At 47.4% G+C, this 19,609-nt stretch overlaps 1 long non-coding RNA gene across 1 annotated transcript; it reads left to right on the top strand.

Annotated features, from left to right (window-relative positions):
* Positions 1 to 14,181: 14,181 nt before the first annotated feature.
* On the top strand, positions 14,182 to 16,101 carry LOC143773746 (uncharacterized). The gene is made up of 3 exons (XR_013215345.1): positions 14,182 to 14,425; positions 14,970 to 15,012; positions 16,052 to 16,101. It is a non-coding gene; the product is annotated as an uncharacterized LOC143773746 (long non-coding RNA).
* The last annotated feature ends 3,508 nt before the right edge of the window (positions 16,102 to 19,609 follow it).

Raw genomic sequence — 19,609 nt, 5'->3', positions numbered from 1 at the left:
GCATGCACTCCAGGGAGGGGACTGTGGTATGATTGAGACAAATTCTACTACTTTTTGAAAAGATACAAATAATGAATCAGACAAAAACATCTGGGAACCCTAGACTGTGCCCACAGTGGCGAACAAAAAGAAAAAAACATAGGTCAACACATGCGAAATAGACTTCAAAAAGGCGCAGCTGGAAAGATGAATTTGGTAGAAAGGTGTAAAGCAGCAAAAACTTGACAAAAACAGGCACAATTTCAATTAGGCCCTATGTGTTCTATATGGGACCAAGGAGAAGGTCCTGTCCGAAAAAGGATTTTTCAGTTTCCAGAAGTGTTTTTTTTTAATACAAAGAAGGACTATCTTTAAAATTATTTTTTCTTATTTTTGAATTAAGCTTTTTTCGTAATGACCTCACAATGCATTTTTTTAAGTTGCAATAGATGTCTTGTAATAAAGTAATAGATGTTGAAAAAACTTGAGTAAGCACTGTTCAAGCGTCAGCCGTCTGAGAACTAGCTTGTAAGGCTATGGGACCATGAATTCTTAGAGTTTACCTTTTTTAATGGAATACTCACGTTTGTAAAATAAAAAAAAAACAATAATTGTACATCATTGAACATATTGATTCTTATAATGTAAAAATGTAAAAAATCTAACTCGCCACATTTGTGTCATAAGTAGTGTTGAGCATTCCGATACCGCAAGTATCGGGTATCGGGCCGATACCGGGATTCCGATACTTGCCGCGTATCGGATACCGGTATCGGAAGTTCCAAGATTCAAAATGCAGAAATTCAGCCAATGAGAATGATTCCAAGTGTGGGCACATCCTGTTTAGAATGGAGGGCATGAAACTACTGGCAAGGCTGTGATTGGCTGCTGAAATGATGTCATGATGCAGTTTAAAAGTCGCTGGCGCCATTTTGCGATCACTCTGCTGTGAATTCAGTTAGTGACAGGACGCTGTTTGCTGACTGAGGGACAGTTTAGAGATAGCGATTTGCTTCTTTGTGCTTTCCAAAGGCTAATTTAGCAACCGCTGTGTTCACCTACTATTCACCTTGCTTTTGCCTTGTAGCGCTGTTTTCACAGCGATCTGCAAGGTCTGTGTGTGTGTGTGTGTGTGTGAGTGCAGCCCACTCTCTAGTCTGAGTGCAGCCACATAGGCCATCCATAGCTGGTTGTATTCAGTTCAGGGAGGGTGGTTCATTGCCTCATACTGTTCTTTTTTTTTTTTTCAAGTAGTGTAGTCTGCTGCTAATTTATTCAAAAAAATCCTATTAGTGTCTTTCCACCCATCTCCAGCTAATTTGTGGAAAAACATTACATAGGATAACGTAGAGGAAGGTTTTTGGGCCTTGCAGCGCCGTTTACGGCTGTCTGCACGGTCTCCGTGTGACTGCAGCTCGCCCTGTAGTCTGTGAGCAGCCATAGCCTGGTTGTCTCCAGCTCAGGGTTCTTCACTGCGTCATACCGCCAAATCAATTTTCATTTTTTTTTAAGTAGTGCAGGCTGCTGCACATTTTTTCAAAAAATTCCTATTAGTGTCTTTCCACCCGTCTCCAGCTAATTTGTGGAAAAACACTACATAGGATAACGTAGAGGAGGGTTTTTGGGCCTTGCAGCGCCGTTTACGGCTGTCTGCAGGGTCTCCGTGTGACTGCAGCTCGCCCTGTAGTCTGTGAGCAGCCATAGCCTGGTTGTCTCCAGCTCAGGGTTCTTCACTGCGTCATACCGCCAAATCAATTTTCATTTTGTTTTAAGTAGTGCAGGCTGCTGCACATTTTTTCAAAAAAATCCTATTAGTGTCTTTCCACCCGTCTCCAGCTAACTTGTGGAAAAACACTACATAGGATAACGTAGAGGAGGGTTTTTGGGCCTTGCAGCGCCGTTTACGTCTGTCTGCACGGTCTCCGTGTGACTGCAGCTCTATCCGTTGTCAGTTCAGCCCCAAAAAAATAAATAAATAATAAAGTTCACCAAACACACCAGTTACACCACTTTACATTTGTGTAGGCCACATTAGCTCATATTAAAGTCTAGTCCACACTTTAGAAAATTAGTGTTTCTTATACCTGTTAGGAGGAGTTGCTCAGGAATAAGCACACAAAGCCGTTAGTACTTTTCTGCTTATCTTTATCAGTCAACCAAGATGAAGAAGGCAGTGAGTAAGGCAAGTGGGCGTGGGCGTGGGCGCGGAGCAGGGAGGGGACGTGGGGATTCTGTGCCTGCTGCGGGCACCGGTGACTCATCAGCACCCACTTTCACCAGGCAACAGTCGTTCATGCGCAGCTTTGTGTCAGAGCGCCGTACACCGCTGCTGCGTGAAGAACAAATTGAAGCCGTTGTCGGATGGATGGCAGCTAATGCATCAACTTCAATTAGTGCCACATCCTCTCAGACACAGAGCACTGGAGAGCAGCCATCTGTCTCTTCACCACCTGCCAAATTGCCCAGGCAGACAGAGAGCCCAGGACAGGAGCCGTCTCTACTTCTGTTCTCTGAATCTCTTGGCTTGGAAACAGGGGGCCAGCCAAGCAGCATTGGAGAAATGGAAGAAGAGGCAGGGTGCAGTGATGCCCAACAGCTTTTTCTCTCTTCCTCTGAAGAGGCGGGTGGGCCAGTGGCTCCGGTCACCACATCGCAGGCCGCATCAGCTGATGATGACACTCAGGTGCCACTTACTGGTGCGTGCTCTGCTGCTGAGACTACCCAGGAGGAGCAGTTGGGGGCAGAGGGTAGTGTAGATGATGAGGTCCTTGACCCATCTTGGCGTGAGGGACAGGAAGGTGGTGGGAGCAGCTCTGAGGAAGAGATTCCCCGTACGGCCCAAAGAGGGAGAGGGAGGGGGAAGACTGCGGATCCTGCAGCCTCCGCTTTGGCACCCGTTAGGAGCATGTCTCTTCCAAAAGCCAAAAAGGGTGCTCCCAAGACTTGCAGTGCCTGGTCCTTTTTTGACACAGTTGCAGATGACATTTGCTATGTCAGATGCAAGGTGTGTCATCAAAAAGTCAAAAGAGGGAAAAATGTCAGCAACCTCAATACCTCCAACATGTGGAAACATGTGCGCAACAGGCACCCGGTGGAGTTAGAAAAACACACTGAAGAGCTAGGCCAACCAACAGCGGCAGCTACCACCTCTTCAGCTCGTGTTGCCTCTTCCTCTAGCTCACACGCAGCTGGTTCGGCTTCCTCCCAGGATCGCCGTGGAAGAACCTCTGGCCCTGTTGTCCAGAGACCCGCTGTAATTCCACCCGCAGCACCACTTTCCCAGTCATCCACACACTCCCAGCCCACTCTACAGCCATCGGTAGTACAGGCATGGGAGAAAAGGCGGCCTTTCTCGTCAAACCACCCACGAGCACAGGCTCTGACTGCAGGCATTGCCAAACTTCTTTCACTGGAAATGCTGTCATTCAGGCTGGTGGAGACTGACAGCTTCCGTGACTTGATGTCATTGGCAGTCCCACAGTACAATGTGCCCAGCCGCTTTTACTTCAGCAGGCAAGCCGTCCCTGCCCTGCACAAGCATGTGGAGGGACACATAAAACACGCGCTACTGAACGCCGTCAGTAGCAAGGTCCACCTCACCACCGATGCGTGGACCAGTCAACATGGACAGGGGCGATACCTTTCCCTCACTGCCCATTGGGTTAATGTCGTTGAGCCGGGTACAGACCGTGCGAGTGGCGCAGGACGTGTCCTGCCCACTCCAAGGATTGCAGGAATCCATTCTGTACGCATTGACTCCTCCTCTTACACCAGTTCCTCAGAATCATCGCTGCAGGAGCCGTCACAGTCCACCTCCACATGGACCCGTGATGAACGTGTACCTGTTACGACCGACATGAGCACAGCCGTGCCCAAACGTCAACAGGCCGTCTTGAAATTAATTTTTTTGGGGAATCGTAGCCACACAGCGCAGGAGCTCTGGAATGCCATCAAGCAGGAGAGCGATGTGTGGTTTGTGCCAGCGAATCTCCAGCCAGGCATGGTAGTGTGTGATAATGGCCGAAATCTGGTGGCAGCTCTGGGCCTCGGCAACCTCACTCACATCCCATGTCTGGCACATGTGCTCAATTTGGTCGTGCAGAGCTTTTTGAGGGACTATCCGGATCTTGATGCACTGCTGCACAAGGTCCGCCTAGAGTGTGCTCACTTGCGGCGTTCCAGCACGGCAAAAGCGCGCATTGCGGCTCTGCAGCGCCGACACCGCCTGCCGGAACATCGCATCATATGTGACCTACCTACCAGGTGGAATTCCACGTTACATATGTTGGAGCGGTTGTGTGAGCAGCAGCAAGCTGTAATGGAGTACCAGCTGCTTCAGGCGCAAAGAAGTCGCAGTCAGCGCCGTACAGACTTCACAACCACAGAGTGGGCCACTATGAATGACGTCTGCCAGGTTTTGCGTCCCTTTGATTATTCCACGCGGATGGCGAGTGCAGATGATGCACTAGTCAGCATGACTGTCCCCCTTATCTGCCTGCTTGAAAAATCACTGCAAGCGCTAAGGGATGATGTTGTGGAAGAGGTGGAGGATGAGGATTCACCTTTTCCATCATCTTCTGGACAGTCAGCGCCACGTGGTTCCTCACAAACGCGTAGGCAGGGGACAGTTTGTGAGGAGGATGAGGAGGAGTCAATGGAGGAGGAAGACATCCGTCCAGAGGAGGGAGTTACCGAATTGTCCAGTACTCAGTGTGTACAGCGAGGGTGGGGTGATGACGAGCAGGCAGAGATCACGCCTCCAGCAGGGGACAGCGTTTCTTGGGCAGTTGGCAGTCTGCAGCACATGGTGGATTACATGCTGCAGTGCCTGAGAAACGACCGCCGCATCGCCCACATTCTCAACATGTCTGATTATTGGGTGTTCACCCTCCTCGATCCTCGCTACCGGGACAACGTAGAAAGCCTCATCACACCGTTGAACCGGGAGCGAAAAATGCGGGAGTACCAAGACACACTGGTCAATTCCATCATCTTCTCCATTCCAACTGAGAGAAGTGCTGCTAGTGCATTCCAAAGCAGCTCAGTGCGTCCAGGCAGTGGTGGAGGCTCTGCACAAAGAGGGAGCAGAAGCAGTGCCTCTGCCCAAGGCAAGACCAGTATGGCCCAACTGTGGCACAGTTTTCTGTGCCCCCCACAAAAGTCTACACCATCACAGACGGCTCCAGTCAGCAGGAGGCAACGGTTCCGTCAGATGGTGACAGACTACATGTCTTGCCCTCTTGCTGTACTCCCAGACGGCTCTTCCCCTTTCAAGTTTTGGGTCTCAAAGCTGGATACATGGCCAGAGCTAAGCCAGTATGCATTGGAGGTGCTGTCTTGCCCTGTGGCCAGTGTATTATCGGAACGTGTCTTTAGTGCTGCAGGTGGTGTACTAACTGACCGTCGCATGCGACTATCCTCCGATAACGTTGACCGGCTTACTTTCCTGAAAATGAACAAGGCCTGGATCTCACAGGAATTTGCCACTCCTCCTCCTGATTAAATTATTAGGTCACTGTATACGTTATCCAGGTCTCCTGTTGTGTTCATCTTTCTACCACCTGAACTTAAATTCCTGGGCTCCAACACCGCCAGTTGAGGCTCAGAAGTGCCGTCTGCACAGTCAAAACATACGACCCAGTGTTATTGGGTTTCAGTAACGTCAGCTGATCCCCAGCTGTGTAGCCGGCAATGTGTCATGCGACCGCCACGCTGACACAACAACTGAAATGTAAGGGAATCTGTCCCCCCCCCCCCAAGGCGTTTGTTACTGAAAGAGCCACCTTGTGCAGCAGTAATGCTGCACAAGGAAAAGGTAGCTATTTTGTTTTAGCTCCTTGCACACGCAGAACTTAACACTTATAAAATGTGTCCACTGATACCGTAAAACCGTCCCGGAGGTGGGACTTTCCTTCGTAATATGACGCAGCACAGCCGTCATTCCTACCCCCCCGGCGCCGCGCCCCGGCTCCTCAGCGTTGTTTGATTCCGTCCCGGAGCCTGCGCTGTTATGTTATCCCGTGGCCAGGCACACTTAGCGCTGCCCATCTTCTGGCATCATTTGGTGTCAGGATGGCTGCGCCTGTGCGGCCGCGCTGGCCAAGAGCCCGCCTCGCAGTGTCTTCTGATTTAATCCCACTGGGGGCCTGGGATCCATGGACATGCGCAGTGCATATCTGAACCTCCACCTCTCACTCATCTCCCTATGGCTTCTTCAGACTGTTCGGTGTCAGCTGGTCCCTAATAGCATGCCACGGCCGTGACACCGCACAGTCTTAAGAAGCCGTAGGGAGGGGAGTGAGAGGCGAGGATATGCACTGCGCATGGCCATGGATCCCAGGCCCCCAGTGGGATAAAATCAGAAGACACTGCGAGGCGGGCTCTCGGCCAGCGCGGCCGCACAGGCGCAGCCAGCCTGACACCAAATGATGTCAGAAGATGGGCAGCGCTAAGTGTGCCTGGCCAAGGGATAACATAACAGCGCAGGCTCCGGGACGGAATCAAACAACGCTGAGGAGCCGGGGCGCGGCGCCGGGGGGGGTAGGAATGACGGCTGTGCTGCGTCATATTACGAAGGAAAGTCCCACCTCCGGGACGGTTTCACGGTTTCAGGGGACACATTTTATAAGTGTTTAGTTCTGTGTTTGCAAGGAGCGTGATGAAAAGAGCCACCTTTTCCTTTTGCATCTTTTGTGCTGCACAAGCTGGCTCTTTCAGCTACAAACGCCTTGGGGGGGGGTTAAAGGTTCCCTTTCGACTTTCTCAGGCTTCGGCCTACATTGTGTTCCTCTGCTTTTCCACCTGTCCCTGGGCTCCAACACCGCTAGTTGCCGTCCAGAAGTGCTGTCCGCACAGTCCCAACAGTCGCTCCTCTGTTATTGGGGTTCAGTAACGTCAGCTGTTCACCTGCTGTGTGTGTGGCAATCCCTCCTACCTCCTACCACCTCCTCCTCCTCCACCTGTCCCTGGGCTCCAACACCGCCAGTTGCCGTCCAGAAGTGCTGTACGCACAGTCAACAGTCCCTCCTCTGTTATTGGGGTTCAGTAACGTCAGCTGTTCCCCTGCTGTGTGTGTGGCAATCCCTCCTACCTCCTCCACCTCCTCCTCCTCCACCTGTCCCTGGGCTCCAACACCGCCAGTTGCCGTCCAGAAGTGCTGTACGCACAGTCAACAGTCCCTCCTCTGTTATTGGGGTTCAGTAACGTCCGCTGTTCCCCTGCTGTGTGTGTGGCAATCCCTCCTACCTCCTCCTACCTCCTCCTCCTCCACCTGTCCCTGGGCTCCAACACCGCCAGTTGCCGTCCAGAAGTGCTGTCCGCACAGAGCCAAACACCTCGCCAATGTGTTAGTGGGGTTCAGCACCGCCAGCTGTTCCCCTGCTGTGCAGCCGTCAAACTGTGCGGTGTCAGCTGGTCCCTAATAGCATGCCACGGCCGTGACACCGCACAGTCAGAAGAAGCCGTAGGGAGATGAGTGAGAGGTGGAGGTTCAGATATGCACTGCGCATGTCCATGGATCTCAGGCCCCCAGTGGGATTAAATCAGAAGACAGTACGAGGCGGGCTCTCGGCCAGCGCGGCCGCACAGGCGCAGCCAGCCTGACACCAAATGATGTCAGAAGACGGGCAGCGCAAAATGTGTGCATGGCCAAGGGCTAACCTAACAGCGCAGGCTCCGGGACTGATTCAAACAACGCTGAGGAGGCGGCGCACGGCGCCAAGGGGGTAAGAATGACGGCTGTGCTGCGTCACATCACAAAGGAAAGTTCCACCTACCGGACGGTATCACGGTAGGAGGGGACACTTTTTATAAGTGTTAGGTTCAGCATGTGCAAGGACCATAATTAAAAGAGCTAAGTTTACCTTTTCCAGCATTAGTGCTGTACACGATGGCTCTTTCAGCTACAAACGCCTGGGGGGGGGGTTAAAGTTTCCCTTTCAACTTGCTCCAGTGCAGGCTTCGGCCTACACTCTGCTCCCTCTCCTCCTCCTGCTGACCCTGGGCTCTAACACCGCCAGTTGGGGCCCAGATGTGCTAGCTGCACAGAGCCAAACACCAGCCAATGTGTCAGTGGGGTTCAGCACCGCCAGCTGTTCCCCGGCTGTGTAGCCGGCAACGTGTCCTGCAACAGCCACGCAGACACAAGAACTGAAATTGAAGGAAACCTGTCCCCCCTCCCCCAGGCGTTTTTACGTTTTACAGCCACCTTGTACGACAGTAATGCTGCATGTGTGCAAGGTGGCTCAGAAACTTAATCTCCTTGCCCATGTTGAAGTGAACACGTCTAAAAATGAGTCCTCTGCGACCATTAAAACGTCCCTCAGGTGTGATTTTCCTTTGTATTGACACGCAACAAGCTCCTTGGTAGCGCTGCCCGTCTTCTGGCATCATTGTTTGGCTGGCTGCGCCTCTGCGGCCGCCTTGCCCCACACAACGCCCCTCGGTGTCTTATTTATTTGGACTGCGAGGGTGTGATTGATGGGCATGAACGGTGCATTTCTTCGCCTGTCCCTCATCTCCTTCCGCCTTCCTCAGACTGTGCGGCTTCATGGCCGCGGCATGCGATAAGGGATCAGCTGACGCCGCACAGTCTGAAGCGGGTGTAAGGACCCGAGTGTGAGAGGCGAACATATGTACTGCGCCAGGCCATGAATCCCAGCCCCGCAGTGTTTAACAATGTTAACACACTGGGGGGCTGGGATGCATGGTCATCGCAAACCGCAACAGCCGACATAACATGATGTCAGAGGATGGTCAGCGCTAACAGCCCAAGGCCAAGGGATAACACAAAAGCGCAGACTCCTGTGCAACAAATAACGATGCTCAGGAGGCCGCGCAAAGCACCAAGGTGGCATTTTTGCCAGCTGTACTGCGTCTCTTTATGAAGGGAACTCACGCCTCAAAATCAGTTTGACTGTGTAAGGGCCTAAATGTTATACGTGTTCCTTTCAGCGTGTGCAAGGAGCAAAATTAAAAGAGCAACCTTTGACTTGTGCAGCACTACTGCTGCATAAGCTGTGGCTCTTCTACTTTGTAACCCCTGAGGGGGGGTTAAAGGTTACCTTTGAAATTGGTTCAAGTAGGCTTCGGCCTACACTCTGCTCCCCCTGCAGAGCCCGGGCTCCAACACCGCCAGTTGGGGCCCGGTACTGCTAGCTGCACAGAGCCAAACACCAGCCAATGTGTCAGTGGGGTTCAGCACCGCCAGCTGTTCCCCTGCTGTGCAGCCGGCAACGTGTCCTGCAACAGCCACGCAGGCACAACAGACCCAAAGCTGCCGCCAGTGCAGGCTTCGGCCTACACTCTGCTCCATCTCCTCCTCCTGCTGACCCCGGGCTCTAACACCGCCAGTTGGGGCCCGGTACTGCTAGCTGCACAGAGAAAAACACCAGCCAATGTGTCAGTGGGGTTCAGCACCGCCAGCTGTTCCCCTGCTGTGCAGCCGGCATCGTGTCCTGCAAAAGCCACGCAGACACAAGAACTGAAATTGAAGGGAACCTGTCCCCCCTCCCCCAGGCGTTTGTACGTTTTTAAGGCCACCTTGTACAGCGGTAATGCTGCATGTGTACAAGGTGGCTCATAAACGTATTCTCCTCGCACATGTGGAACTGAAAACACGTCTGAAATGTGTCCTCTGTGTGACCATTTAACCGTCCCGGGGGTGTGACTTTCCTTTGTAATGACACGTTCTAACCCCCTTGGTAGCGCTGCCCGTCTTCTGGCATCATTGTTTGGCTGCCTGCGCCTCTGCGGCCGCCCTGACCCACACAACGCCCCTCGGTGTCTTATTTCTTGGGACTGCGAGGGTGTGATTGATGGGCATGAGCAGTGCATCAGTTCGCCTGTCCCTCATCTCCTTCCGCCTTCTTCAGACTGTGCGGCTTCATGGCCGTGGCATGCGATAAGGGATCAGCTGACGCCGCACAGTCTGCAGCGGGTGTAAGGACCCGAGTGCGAGAGGCGAACATATGTGCTGCGCCAGGCCATGAATCACAGCCCCGCAGTGTTTTAACAATGTTAAGACACCGCGAGGCTGGGATTCATGGTCATCGCGAACCGCAGCGGCCGACATTAAATGAGGTCAGAAGATGGGCAGCGCTAACAGCGCTAGGCCAGGGGATAACACGACAGCGCAGACTCCTGTACAGCAAATAACAACGCTCAGGAGGCTGCACCCAGCACCAAGGTGGGATTCTTGACATCTGTGTTGCGTCTCATTACAAAGGGAACTCGTGCCTCCAACACAGTTTGACTGTATAAAGGGCTAAATGTTATACGTGTTTCATTCAGCGTGTGCAAGGAGCAAAATTAAAAGAGCAACCTTTGACTTGTGCAGCACTACTGCTGCATAAGCTGTGGCTCTTCTACTTTGTAACCCCTGAGGGGGGGTTAAAGGTTACCTTTGAAATTGGTTCAAGTAGGCTTCGGCCTACACTCTGCTCCCCCTGCAGAGCCCGGGCTCCAACACCGCCAGTTGGGGCCCGGTACTGCTAGCTGCACAGAGCCAAACACCAGCCAATGTGTCAGTGGGGTTCAGCACCGCCAGCTGTTCCCCTGCTGTGCAGCCGGCAACGTGTCCTGCAACAGCCACGCAGGCACAACAGACCCAAAGCTGCCGCCAGTGCAGGCTTCGGCCTACACTCTGCTCCATCTCCTCCTCCTGCTGACCCCGGGCTCTAACACCGCCAGTTGGGGCCCGGTACTGCTAGCTGCACAGAGAAAAACACCAGCCAATGTGTCAGTGGGGTTCAGCACCGCCAGCTGTTCCCCTGCTGTGCAGCCGGCATCGTGTCCTGCAAAAGCCACGCAGACACAAGAACTGAAATTGAAGGGAACCTGTCCCCCCTCCCCCAGGCGTTTGTACGTTTTTAAGGCCACCTTGTACAGCGGTAATGCTGCATGTGTGCAAGGTGGCTCATAAACGTATTCTCCTCGCACATGTGGAACTGAAAACACATCTGAAATGTGTCCTCTGTGTGACCATTTAACCGTCCCGGGGGTGTGACTTTCCTTTGTAATGACACGCTGCAACCCCCTTGGTAGCGCTGCCCGTCTTCTGGCATCATTGTTTGGCTGCCTGCGCCTCTGCGGACGCCCTGACCCACACAACGCCCCTCGGTGTCTTATTTCTTGGGACTGCGAGGGTGTGATTGATGGGCATGAGCAGTGCATCAGTTCGCCTGTCCCTCATCTCCTTCCGCCTTCTTCAGACTGTGCGGCTTCATGGCCGTGGCATGCGATAAGGGATCAGCTGACGCCGCACAGTCTGCAGCGGGTGTAAGGACCCGAGTGCGAGAGGCGAACATATGTGCTGCGCCAGGCCATGAATCACAGCCCCGCAGTGTTTTAACAATGTTAAGACACCGCGGGGCTGGGATTCATGGTCATCGCGAACCGCAGCGGCCGACATTAAATGAGGTCAGAAGATGGGCAGCGCTAACAGCGCTAGGCCAGGGGATAACACGACAGCGCAGACTCCTGTACAGCAAATAACAACGCTCAGGAGGCTGCACCCAGCACCAAGGTGGGATTCTTGACATCTGTGCTGCGTCTCATTACAAAGGGAACTCGCGCCTCCAACACAGTTTGACTGTATAAAGGGCTAAATGTTATACGTGTTTCATTCAGCGTGTGCAAGGAGCAAAATTAAAAGAGCAACCTTTGACTTGTGCAGCACTACTGCTGCATAAGCTGTGGCTCTTCTACTTTGTAACCCCTGAGGGGGGGTTAAAGGTTACCTTTGAAATTGGTTCAAGTAGGCTTCGGCCTACACTCTGCTCCCCCTGCAGAGCCCGGGCTCCAACACCGCCAGTTGGGGCCCGGTACTGCTAGCTGCACAGAGCCAAACACCAGCCAATGTGTCAGTGGGGTTCAGCACCGCCAGCTGTTCCCCTGCTGTGCAGCCGGCAACGTGTCCTGCAACAGCCACGCAGGCACAACAGACCCAAAGCTGCCGCCAGTGCAGGCTTCGGCCTACACTCTGCTCCATCTCCTCCTCCTGCTGACCCCGGGCTCTAACACCGCCAGTTGGGGCCCGGTACTGCTAGCTGCACAGAGAAAAACACCAGCCAATGTGTCAGTGGGGTTCAGCACCGCCAGCTGTTCCCCTGCTGTGCAGCCGGCATCGTGTCCTGCAAAAGCCACGCAGACACTTGCTCTTGTACCTTCTGCTCCCCATCCTGGTTCCAGTACCGTCAGCTGGTTCCGGGCAGAGCCTTTGGCTTAGGTGCCTCCCTCTGGGTATCCGAGTTCCACCAACGTCAGGTGGTCCTTGGTAGTGCTTTCAGGCACGGGTACCTCCTGCTTAGTAACCGGGTTCCAGTAACGTCAGCTGGTCTTCGGTAGTTCCATTGGCTCTTGGACCTTCGGCTACCCATCCGGGTTCCAGCACCGTCAGCTGGTTCTCGGCAGTGTCTTTTGCTCTTGTACCTTCTGCTCCCCATCCTGGTTCCAGTACCGTCAGCTGGTTCCGGGCAGAGCCTTTGGCTTAGGTGCCTCCCTCTGGGTATCCGAGTTCCACCAACGTCAGGTGGTCCTTGGTAGTGCTTTCATGCACTGGTACCTCCTGCTTAGTAACCGGGTTCCAGTAACGTCAGCTGGTCCTCGGTAGTTCCATTGGCTCTTGGACCTTCGGGTAGCCATCCGAGTTCCAGTTCCATCAGCTGGTTCTCGGCATTTTCTCAGCCTTCTTGTACCTTCTGCTACATTTCCAAGTTCAAGAGACTAAACACGATGACCCAGAAGACCACCCCTAAGATGACGACGACACCAGAGACGACAACCACCGTGATGACGACGACCCTGGAGACGATGACCCTGAAGACCACCCCGATGACGACGACCCCGGAGACGACGACCCTGAAGACCACCCCGATTACGACGACCCCGGAGACGACGACCCTGGAGACGACGACGACCTGGAAGACCGAGAAGCAGAAGAACAAGAGGCTGCAGAACAAAGAGCAGATGAACATTAAGCATAACACTAAATATCAGAGCAAAAAATATTATCTAAATTATAAGCAGAAGAAGACTAAGCAGTGTATGGGGGTGAGTCCGTTCCTCCTCGTGGTGCCCCTGGATAAAGCCTGATGCTGCAGGCCAAACTGAACGCGGACAAATGTAACTGTTTTGTGACAGGCAGAACGGAAGGTGTAATCTTCAAACTTTTATAGATAACAACTACGGCAATGCCTGTCACAAATAAGAATATGATGAAGAAGTAGAATATGAAGAAGATAATAGTAAAATAAAAAGAATATGAACAATGTAACCAAAAAAATAATAGGTAGAAGATGAAGAAGAAGATGAATAAGGTGAAGAAGTTGATGTCAAAGAAGCTGATGATGAGGATAATGAAGAAGAAAGTGTGGGAGAAGTAAAAAAGAAGGTGAAGGGCGTGGAAGTAGTGAAACATCAATATCTGACAAAATAAAAAAAAAATTAACATAGTCAAAATCTTTCTACCGCCGAACGTCATAAAAAAAACCAAAATCCTGCTATTCTATTACATTGGGCTAAACCTCTGTGCCTTTAATGTCTCCGCCACGTCCCCCAATACATCCTACATTATTCTTAGTTGTTTTCCTTCATGTAGAATGAACCTACAAGTTTATAAAGGGTTTATTTTAATTCCGATATTTTCGTCCCATTGACTTGCATTGGGATCGGGTATCGGTATCGGATTAGATCCGATATTTTGACGGTATCGGCCGATACTTTCCGATACCGATCCTTTCCGATATCGGAAAGTATCGCTCAACACTAGTCATAGGGTTTTGATATGACCAATGTAAGTTAAATAAAATGTAAATAAAAAGTAATCTAGGTAGTATGTTTATCAATGTATTTGATGGCTAGGTAGATGGATAGGGTAGACAGCATACAAATTCAATAGTCATTTTTTAACGTACAAGAATTGATTGAATTAATATTTAGAAAGGGTTTTGAATCTCTCCTTGCAAACAAAGAGTTAAACAGAGATAAAGAAACAAAATATTCAGAGCCATGTTAATATGACACCTTATCTTGTGTCATCGTCCACAATAGTTATAAAAGGATAATTCCACCTTTAGGAGATGACAACGTGCCAGTCTGCGTGAGCATGTGCAACTGATACAGACAAGGCTTTATCATGCATCACTAATGAGGAAATCTCAGCCAAGGAAGTTGCTAGCAATTTTTCTAAAGCCCCCAGAGCAACTGAAGATTAGACAGCGATGTTTTCTACTCGCAGCCTTGAAATGGTAATAACTTGCATCCAATGAACAATCTAAAAAGCCTCCAAAGAAACTTATTTCTAAGATGCCATAATAGTAAAGGTCAGTTATTTGGATGCAGTTCTGGAGGATACAAAGTTACACTGAGATGAACATTGTGAGAAATCTCCAATTGATGAAACCTGGGAACACTTTCTTCTTGTATACACTCCTGTTCTCCATTCTAGGTAAGTCCTTGCCTTGCCAAAATGTATTCACTTTCTGATTACTGTTAAATGGGTTTATGGTTCTGCCACAAACCGACAGTATAGGAACTGTAATCCAGCACTGGATGTTCACCCTTCTGCACATCACTTTATTAAAAATGTTTGTGGATTCTTTTTACTTATCAATATAACATTAAAGTAAAATGATATCTCTGTACCAGTCTGTTAGTTTGTTCATTGTAATTTATATTTTGTATGTAACCCCTTCTGATGTACAGCACCACGGAATCAATAATGCTCTAAAAATAAATAATATAATAATAATATAGGACATCCATATTGTTAGAGCACATATCATGTTTGCATAGCTGAAGTGTACCTTTTTATACATTGTCCAGCCTCCGGATGTACATCTATCAGTGAAAGTATTGTATTTATTCTCATTTATATATTTTTTAAATAATATATATATAACTTAATTCAATGAAATGTAAAATACAGAAATTATATAACTCAATTCTATCGGTTTAGATAAAAATCAATTTATTTTTGTTTCACCTTATAGGGTTTCTCTACTCGTCTTCTGGTCTAACACAGCGAATATCCAAGTGAGTTATAATCTACATTTTGGTAGCAAGGCAGAATGTTTTGCCATGCTTATATATTCCTAACATACCAAAAATAGAAAAAAAGGGCAAAAAGACAGTTCACGGTAGATGAATAATGTCTTCTTTCTGACTAGGCGTAAGCAATGGTGGAAGATTGGGAAAAGTGTTACAGCTTCTGGGTTAAAAATTATATATTTATTAATTCCTTAAAATCACCATTCCAAGAAAGTAAATGAGGAGAGGGGAGACAGAAAGCAAAAGGCTACGTGTTTCAAATGCAGATCGGTGGTCTTTATCAAAGCCTGATATATTTCTACTTGTTATCTATATTGAACCCATTCATAAGAAACATCAATCTTGAAAAATATATTATTTATTATAGTGAATAAGTGAAAGAAAAATAAAGATAAATGCTGTGAGGGGGTAAACCTCATGTGCCCTAATAGAATTAAAGGAGGATTCTGGGCAGAAGGATTTATCACCTAGTGTTAATTAATTTAACATTTAGATATAAAACAGCTGCCTTACTAAAAATGACACTGTAACTTTATGATGAATAATGCTATACTTGCTTTAATCAATTTTAAAATGTTTTGCCTCTGCAATGGATGCATAGATGGTGATATATGACAATATTGGGAAAAAATCAGGCGTTATAGACTATAAGGTGACATGTAGGGTTACAGATAAGTGATATGTGCTAAGTGATAAGATTTTTATTTAAAAAAATATATATATATCTTGCACATTATGGTAAAAAAAAATCTACTTTAAAATAGAGAGTAACTCAGTATAAATAAAAAATGCAGGGACTTTCCAAAGGCAAGCAGTTCATTTTCAGGCACACAGATCTTTAAAGCTCTCGTCAATTGTGTAAGATGAGATCTTGCACATACAAGTTACCTTTTAAATGTTAACCCAAGAAAGGCCTCTTTGATAGGTGATGGAAATCAGAAAAAAAACCCTTTCCCCTAGGAATAGCTTATTCAGGTTGCTCCTGGACCTTTGCAAATACAAGATACTTTTTGTTTTCTTCCAGAAACGGGTTTAATGCAATTCGCCAGAAAAGAGATCTCTTAACAGCAGAGGTAGGTTATACCTTCGAGAGAAAAATTTGCCTCTGAAATGAGTCTTCCACTGACAATGGAGCCTTTGTCGTAAGGGAAAATGGTAAAAGCGCGGGTAGGATCAATCCCCCTTGTGATACCTACTTTCCTGTGATTCTGTAGCTTTCACTGTCTCACTTATCAGGCTCGCCTGAACTCATCTCATTCTCACACAGGCTCTGCCTCATCAGATAAAGAGATATTCCTATTTACTTGGCAATAAACATTCGACATCTTCAAAAGATCCAATGTTTCCGTAAAATGCTAATTCCAGACTACATCATTCGTTGGCGGTTTAATATTTCATGTTTCTGTCTGTGGCTTATTTGGATGAGGAGTTAATATGGCGTGCAGCATTCCCATATAAGTTATATACTACTGTGGGGAATATGGAATTCCGCTGTGTCCTGGGTTGTTTTTGGATCTCTTCTTTTAATAGTGGGAAGGAAAAATATTTTTCAATTTACTAAGCGCAAATCACTTTTACATTAGATTTATTCTTAAAGATTGTGTTCCCTCTAACTTCCAGGATATGCTTTCTCAATTCTGCCTCTATTCACCAAAAATAAGAATGGAAGACAGCACAAGAAAGAAGAGAAGCTTTCCAAAAGTCTTCCTTAGGGAATTTTTGCTTTAATCCGTGCGCCGGGATCCATTTCTCTTTTTTTGTGGATCAGGAGGATGGATCTCCTGCACTGAGTGTAGGATCAATGTCAATCTTTTATCACTTGTTAATTAATGTAAATAATGTAACAAAGACCTCTAATATTCAGATTCTTCTGATATTTTATAATTAAATATGAGGTCCTTTTCAAGTTGTCTATAGGTGCACCTGTATTACGATAGTCCCTTAGGGTATTTTATCACGCATCAATGGTGAGCCGCCCATCTATTAATGAGTTTCCCCTGTAAGAAACTCTTAATTAAAAGTATGCAGTTTTGGGCATTTTTTTTTAGAATCAATAAAAACCTGCTTATTCATTAGAAAAACATGTTGGATACTGAATATAAATATACATTTTTAACAAATTATTGACACTCCACTTAATGGTAACTCTGTAAAACTTCCCCTGAAAATTGAGTAGTGTATCCTTCTTAATCTGTGCTATGCTTGGATGGGTTTTTTCAGAAATCACCAACATCCATGGGAGTTGCCATTTAATTCTACAAGTTGCCAATTTGTTTTGATTGTAGTGAGATTCATTCATTAATTCTGATCAGATTGAATGCATGGATGATAATACTTATCACAGGAGATAGAATGATTTCTGCAAGAATCATTATGAGAATATGCCACCACCGCTTCACTTGTCTCATAGTTTGATGTTCATACGACTAAATCACCTCTTCGTTGCTGACAGATTTTAAGGATGACTAATTGTTATTTTTACAGACCTGAGCATACAATGATTATTAGATACCTTGGTGTATGTTATAGACTGTGGAAATAATTGTACTCTGCTAAGATGGAAGGTGCTATCCTCTTACTTGCTGCCCTTTCCTCATCCTGTAAAGATATGCAGAGCTAGTAGAGATGGTTCACTGCTTAAGACCCTTCTAATATGAAAAGCTGAGATCCATGTCAGCTCTTCGGAGAATTCAATGATTCATATCAGCATGCCCATTAATCTCCTATTTCAGTTAGCTCCATGCAATGCTATGAATAAAGAAAATAGCATTCACTCTGCTCACATTCATGAATCTTCCTGTAATTAAAAAATAGCCCATTACATAGCTTCAAACAATGTCCTGTGTTCATTTTAAGCTAAAGAGGACCACATTTTTCATGTCAAATTGGACACAAGATGTAATATGGCTGCAAACAGGAATAAAATGTTTTTTTTTGTGTGTGTGTTTTAGTTTAACCCCTTTAAAACAGTGGCTGTTAAGGGGCCTTATTCCCTCATTGCAGGTTTAAAATGGCGATAAGGAATAAGGATATAGCACCCCCCAGCATCGGAAATTCTCTGGGGTTTCACCTACCCAGGGTAGCTGAGGCTCTGGAGACCATGATCAGAGCCGTTTTTTCCGGTCCTCGATCACATGATCACCACTATTTAATAAATAACAGTGATCACATAAAAATACTGTTCCCGCTATTAAAAACATTTCTCTCTCTTCTGACATGATATATAGCTCTGGCAAAAATTAAGAGACCACCACATCAAAACCCTGTTATGGGCAGCCCAATCTTCAGACCTGAATCCCATTGAAAACCTCTGGAATGTAATCAAGACGATTATGGATAGTCACAAGCCATCAAACAAAGAAGAACTGCTTACATTTTTGTGCCAGAAACAGTGTGAAAGACTGGTGGAAAGCATGCCAAGACGCATGAAAGCTGTGATTAAAAATCATGGTTATTCCACAAAATATTGATTTCTGAACTCTTAGTGTTGTTGTTTCTAAATGATTATGAACTTGTTTTCTTTGCATTATTTGTGGTCTTCTTTTAAATTTTGACCATTTTTCTTTGTCAGAAAAAAAATACAAAATTTATTGCTTGGAAATTCGGAGACATGTTGAAGTTTATAGAATAAAACAATTTACAGTTTACTCAAAACTATACCTATAAAGAGAAAAATCAGACAAATTGAACATTTTGCAGTGGTTTCTTAATTTTTGCCAGAGCTGCACATGTTAGATGAGAAAGAAATGAGGTCTCCAAGCCCCCGTCCCAGTACCTCCACCATCCCCAGATCCCTCCAGCTCCATCCCCAGCCCTCTGCCAGCTCTTCCTGGAAAAAATGTTGGGCATATGCCCAGTGTGCCTGCCGAGATTTGCCCACTGGCACCTGGCAACATCGAGGATTTTTCTTATTGGTTCGTTTTGATCACTGTGATAGACCCTATTACAGTGATCAAAAGCCAATAATTAGTATGTCATCCCTCATCTCAAATCCTTTTATTCAGAATGATTACATTTTTTTATTTTATAATTTTTATTTCTTTCATTTTTTGCAATTAGGTTTAGGGGAAAGGGTTAGGTTGGGGTTAGGCTAGGGTTGGGGTAGGGTTGGTGTTAGGCTAGGGTTAGCGTTTGGGTTAGGCTAGTGTTAGGATTAGAGTTGGGCTAGGGCTAGTGTTAGTGTTGGACTAGGGTTAGGGCTTGCATTGGGATTAGGGTTTTTTCAAAAGTTAAAAAACAAAAAATGATGACGATATGACAACTAGTGTTGAGAGCAAGCGCTTGCTACTCAAATTTGCATCTGGATCGATCGAGCACCTGTGATACTTGGTGCATATCTGAGCAACCTGATGCAAACTCGAGTAGCACTAGCGCTCAACACTAATGATGACATGTTCAATATGACAACCTAATGTTATCAAATTCTGTGTAGTACATTTGGGTTAAAAATCCTCACTATAAGGCTGCCGTCACACTAGCAGTATTTGGTCAGTATTTTACATCAGTATTTGTAAGCCAAAACCAGGAGTGGGTGATAAATGCAGAAGTGGTGCATATGTTTCTATTATACTTTTCCTCTAAT

The sequence above is a fragment of the Ranitomeya variabilis genome, chromosome 5 (assembly GCF_051348905.1).
Source record: "Ranitomeya variabilis isolate aRanVar5 chromosome 5, aRanVar5.hap1, whole genome shotgun sequence".
Taxonomy (NCBI): Eukaryota; Metazoa; Chordata; class Amphibia; order Anura; family Dendrobatidae; genus Ranitomeya; species Ranitomeya variabilis.
The sequence above is the reverse complement of the archived record's forward strand: the minus strand, read 5'-3'. Positions and strand labels throughout refer to the sequence as shown.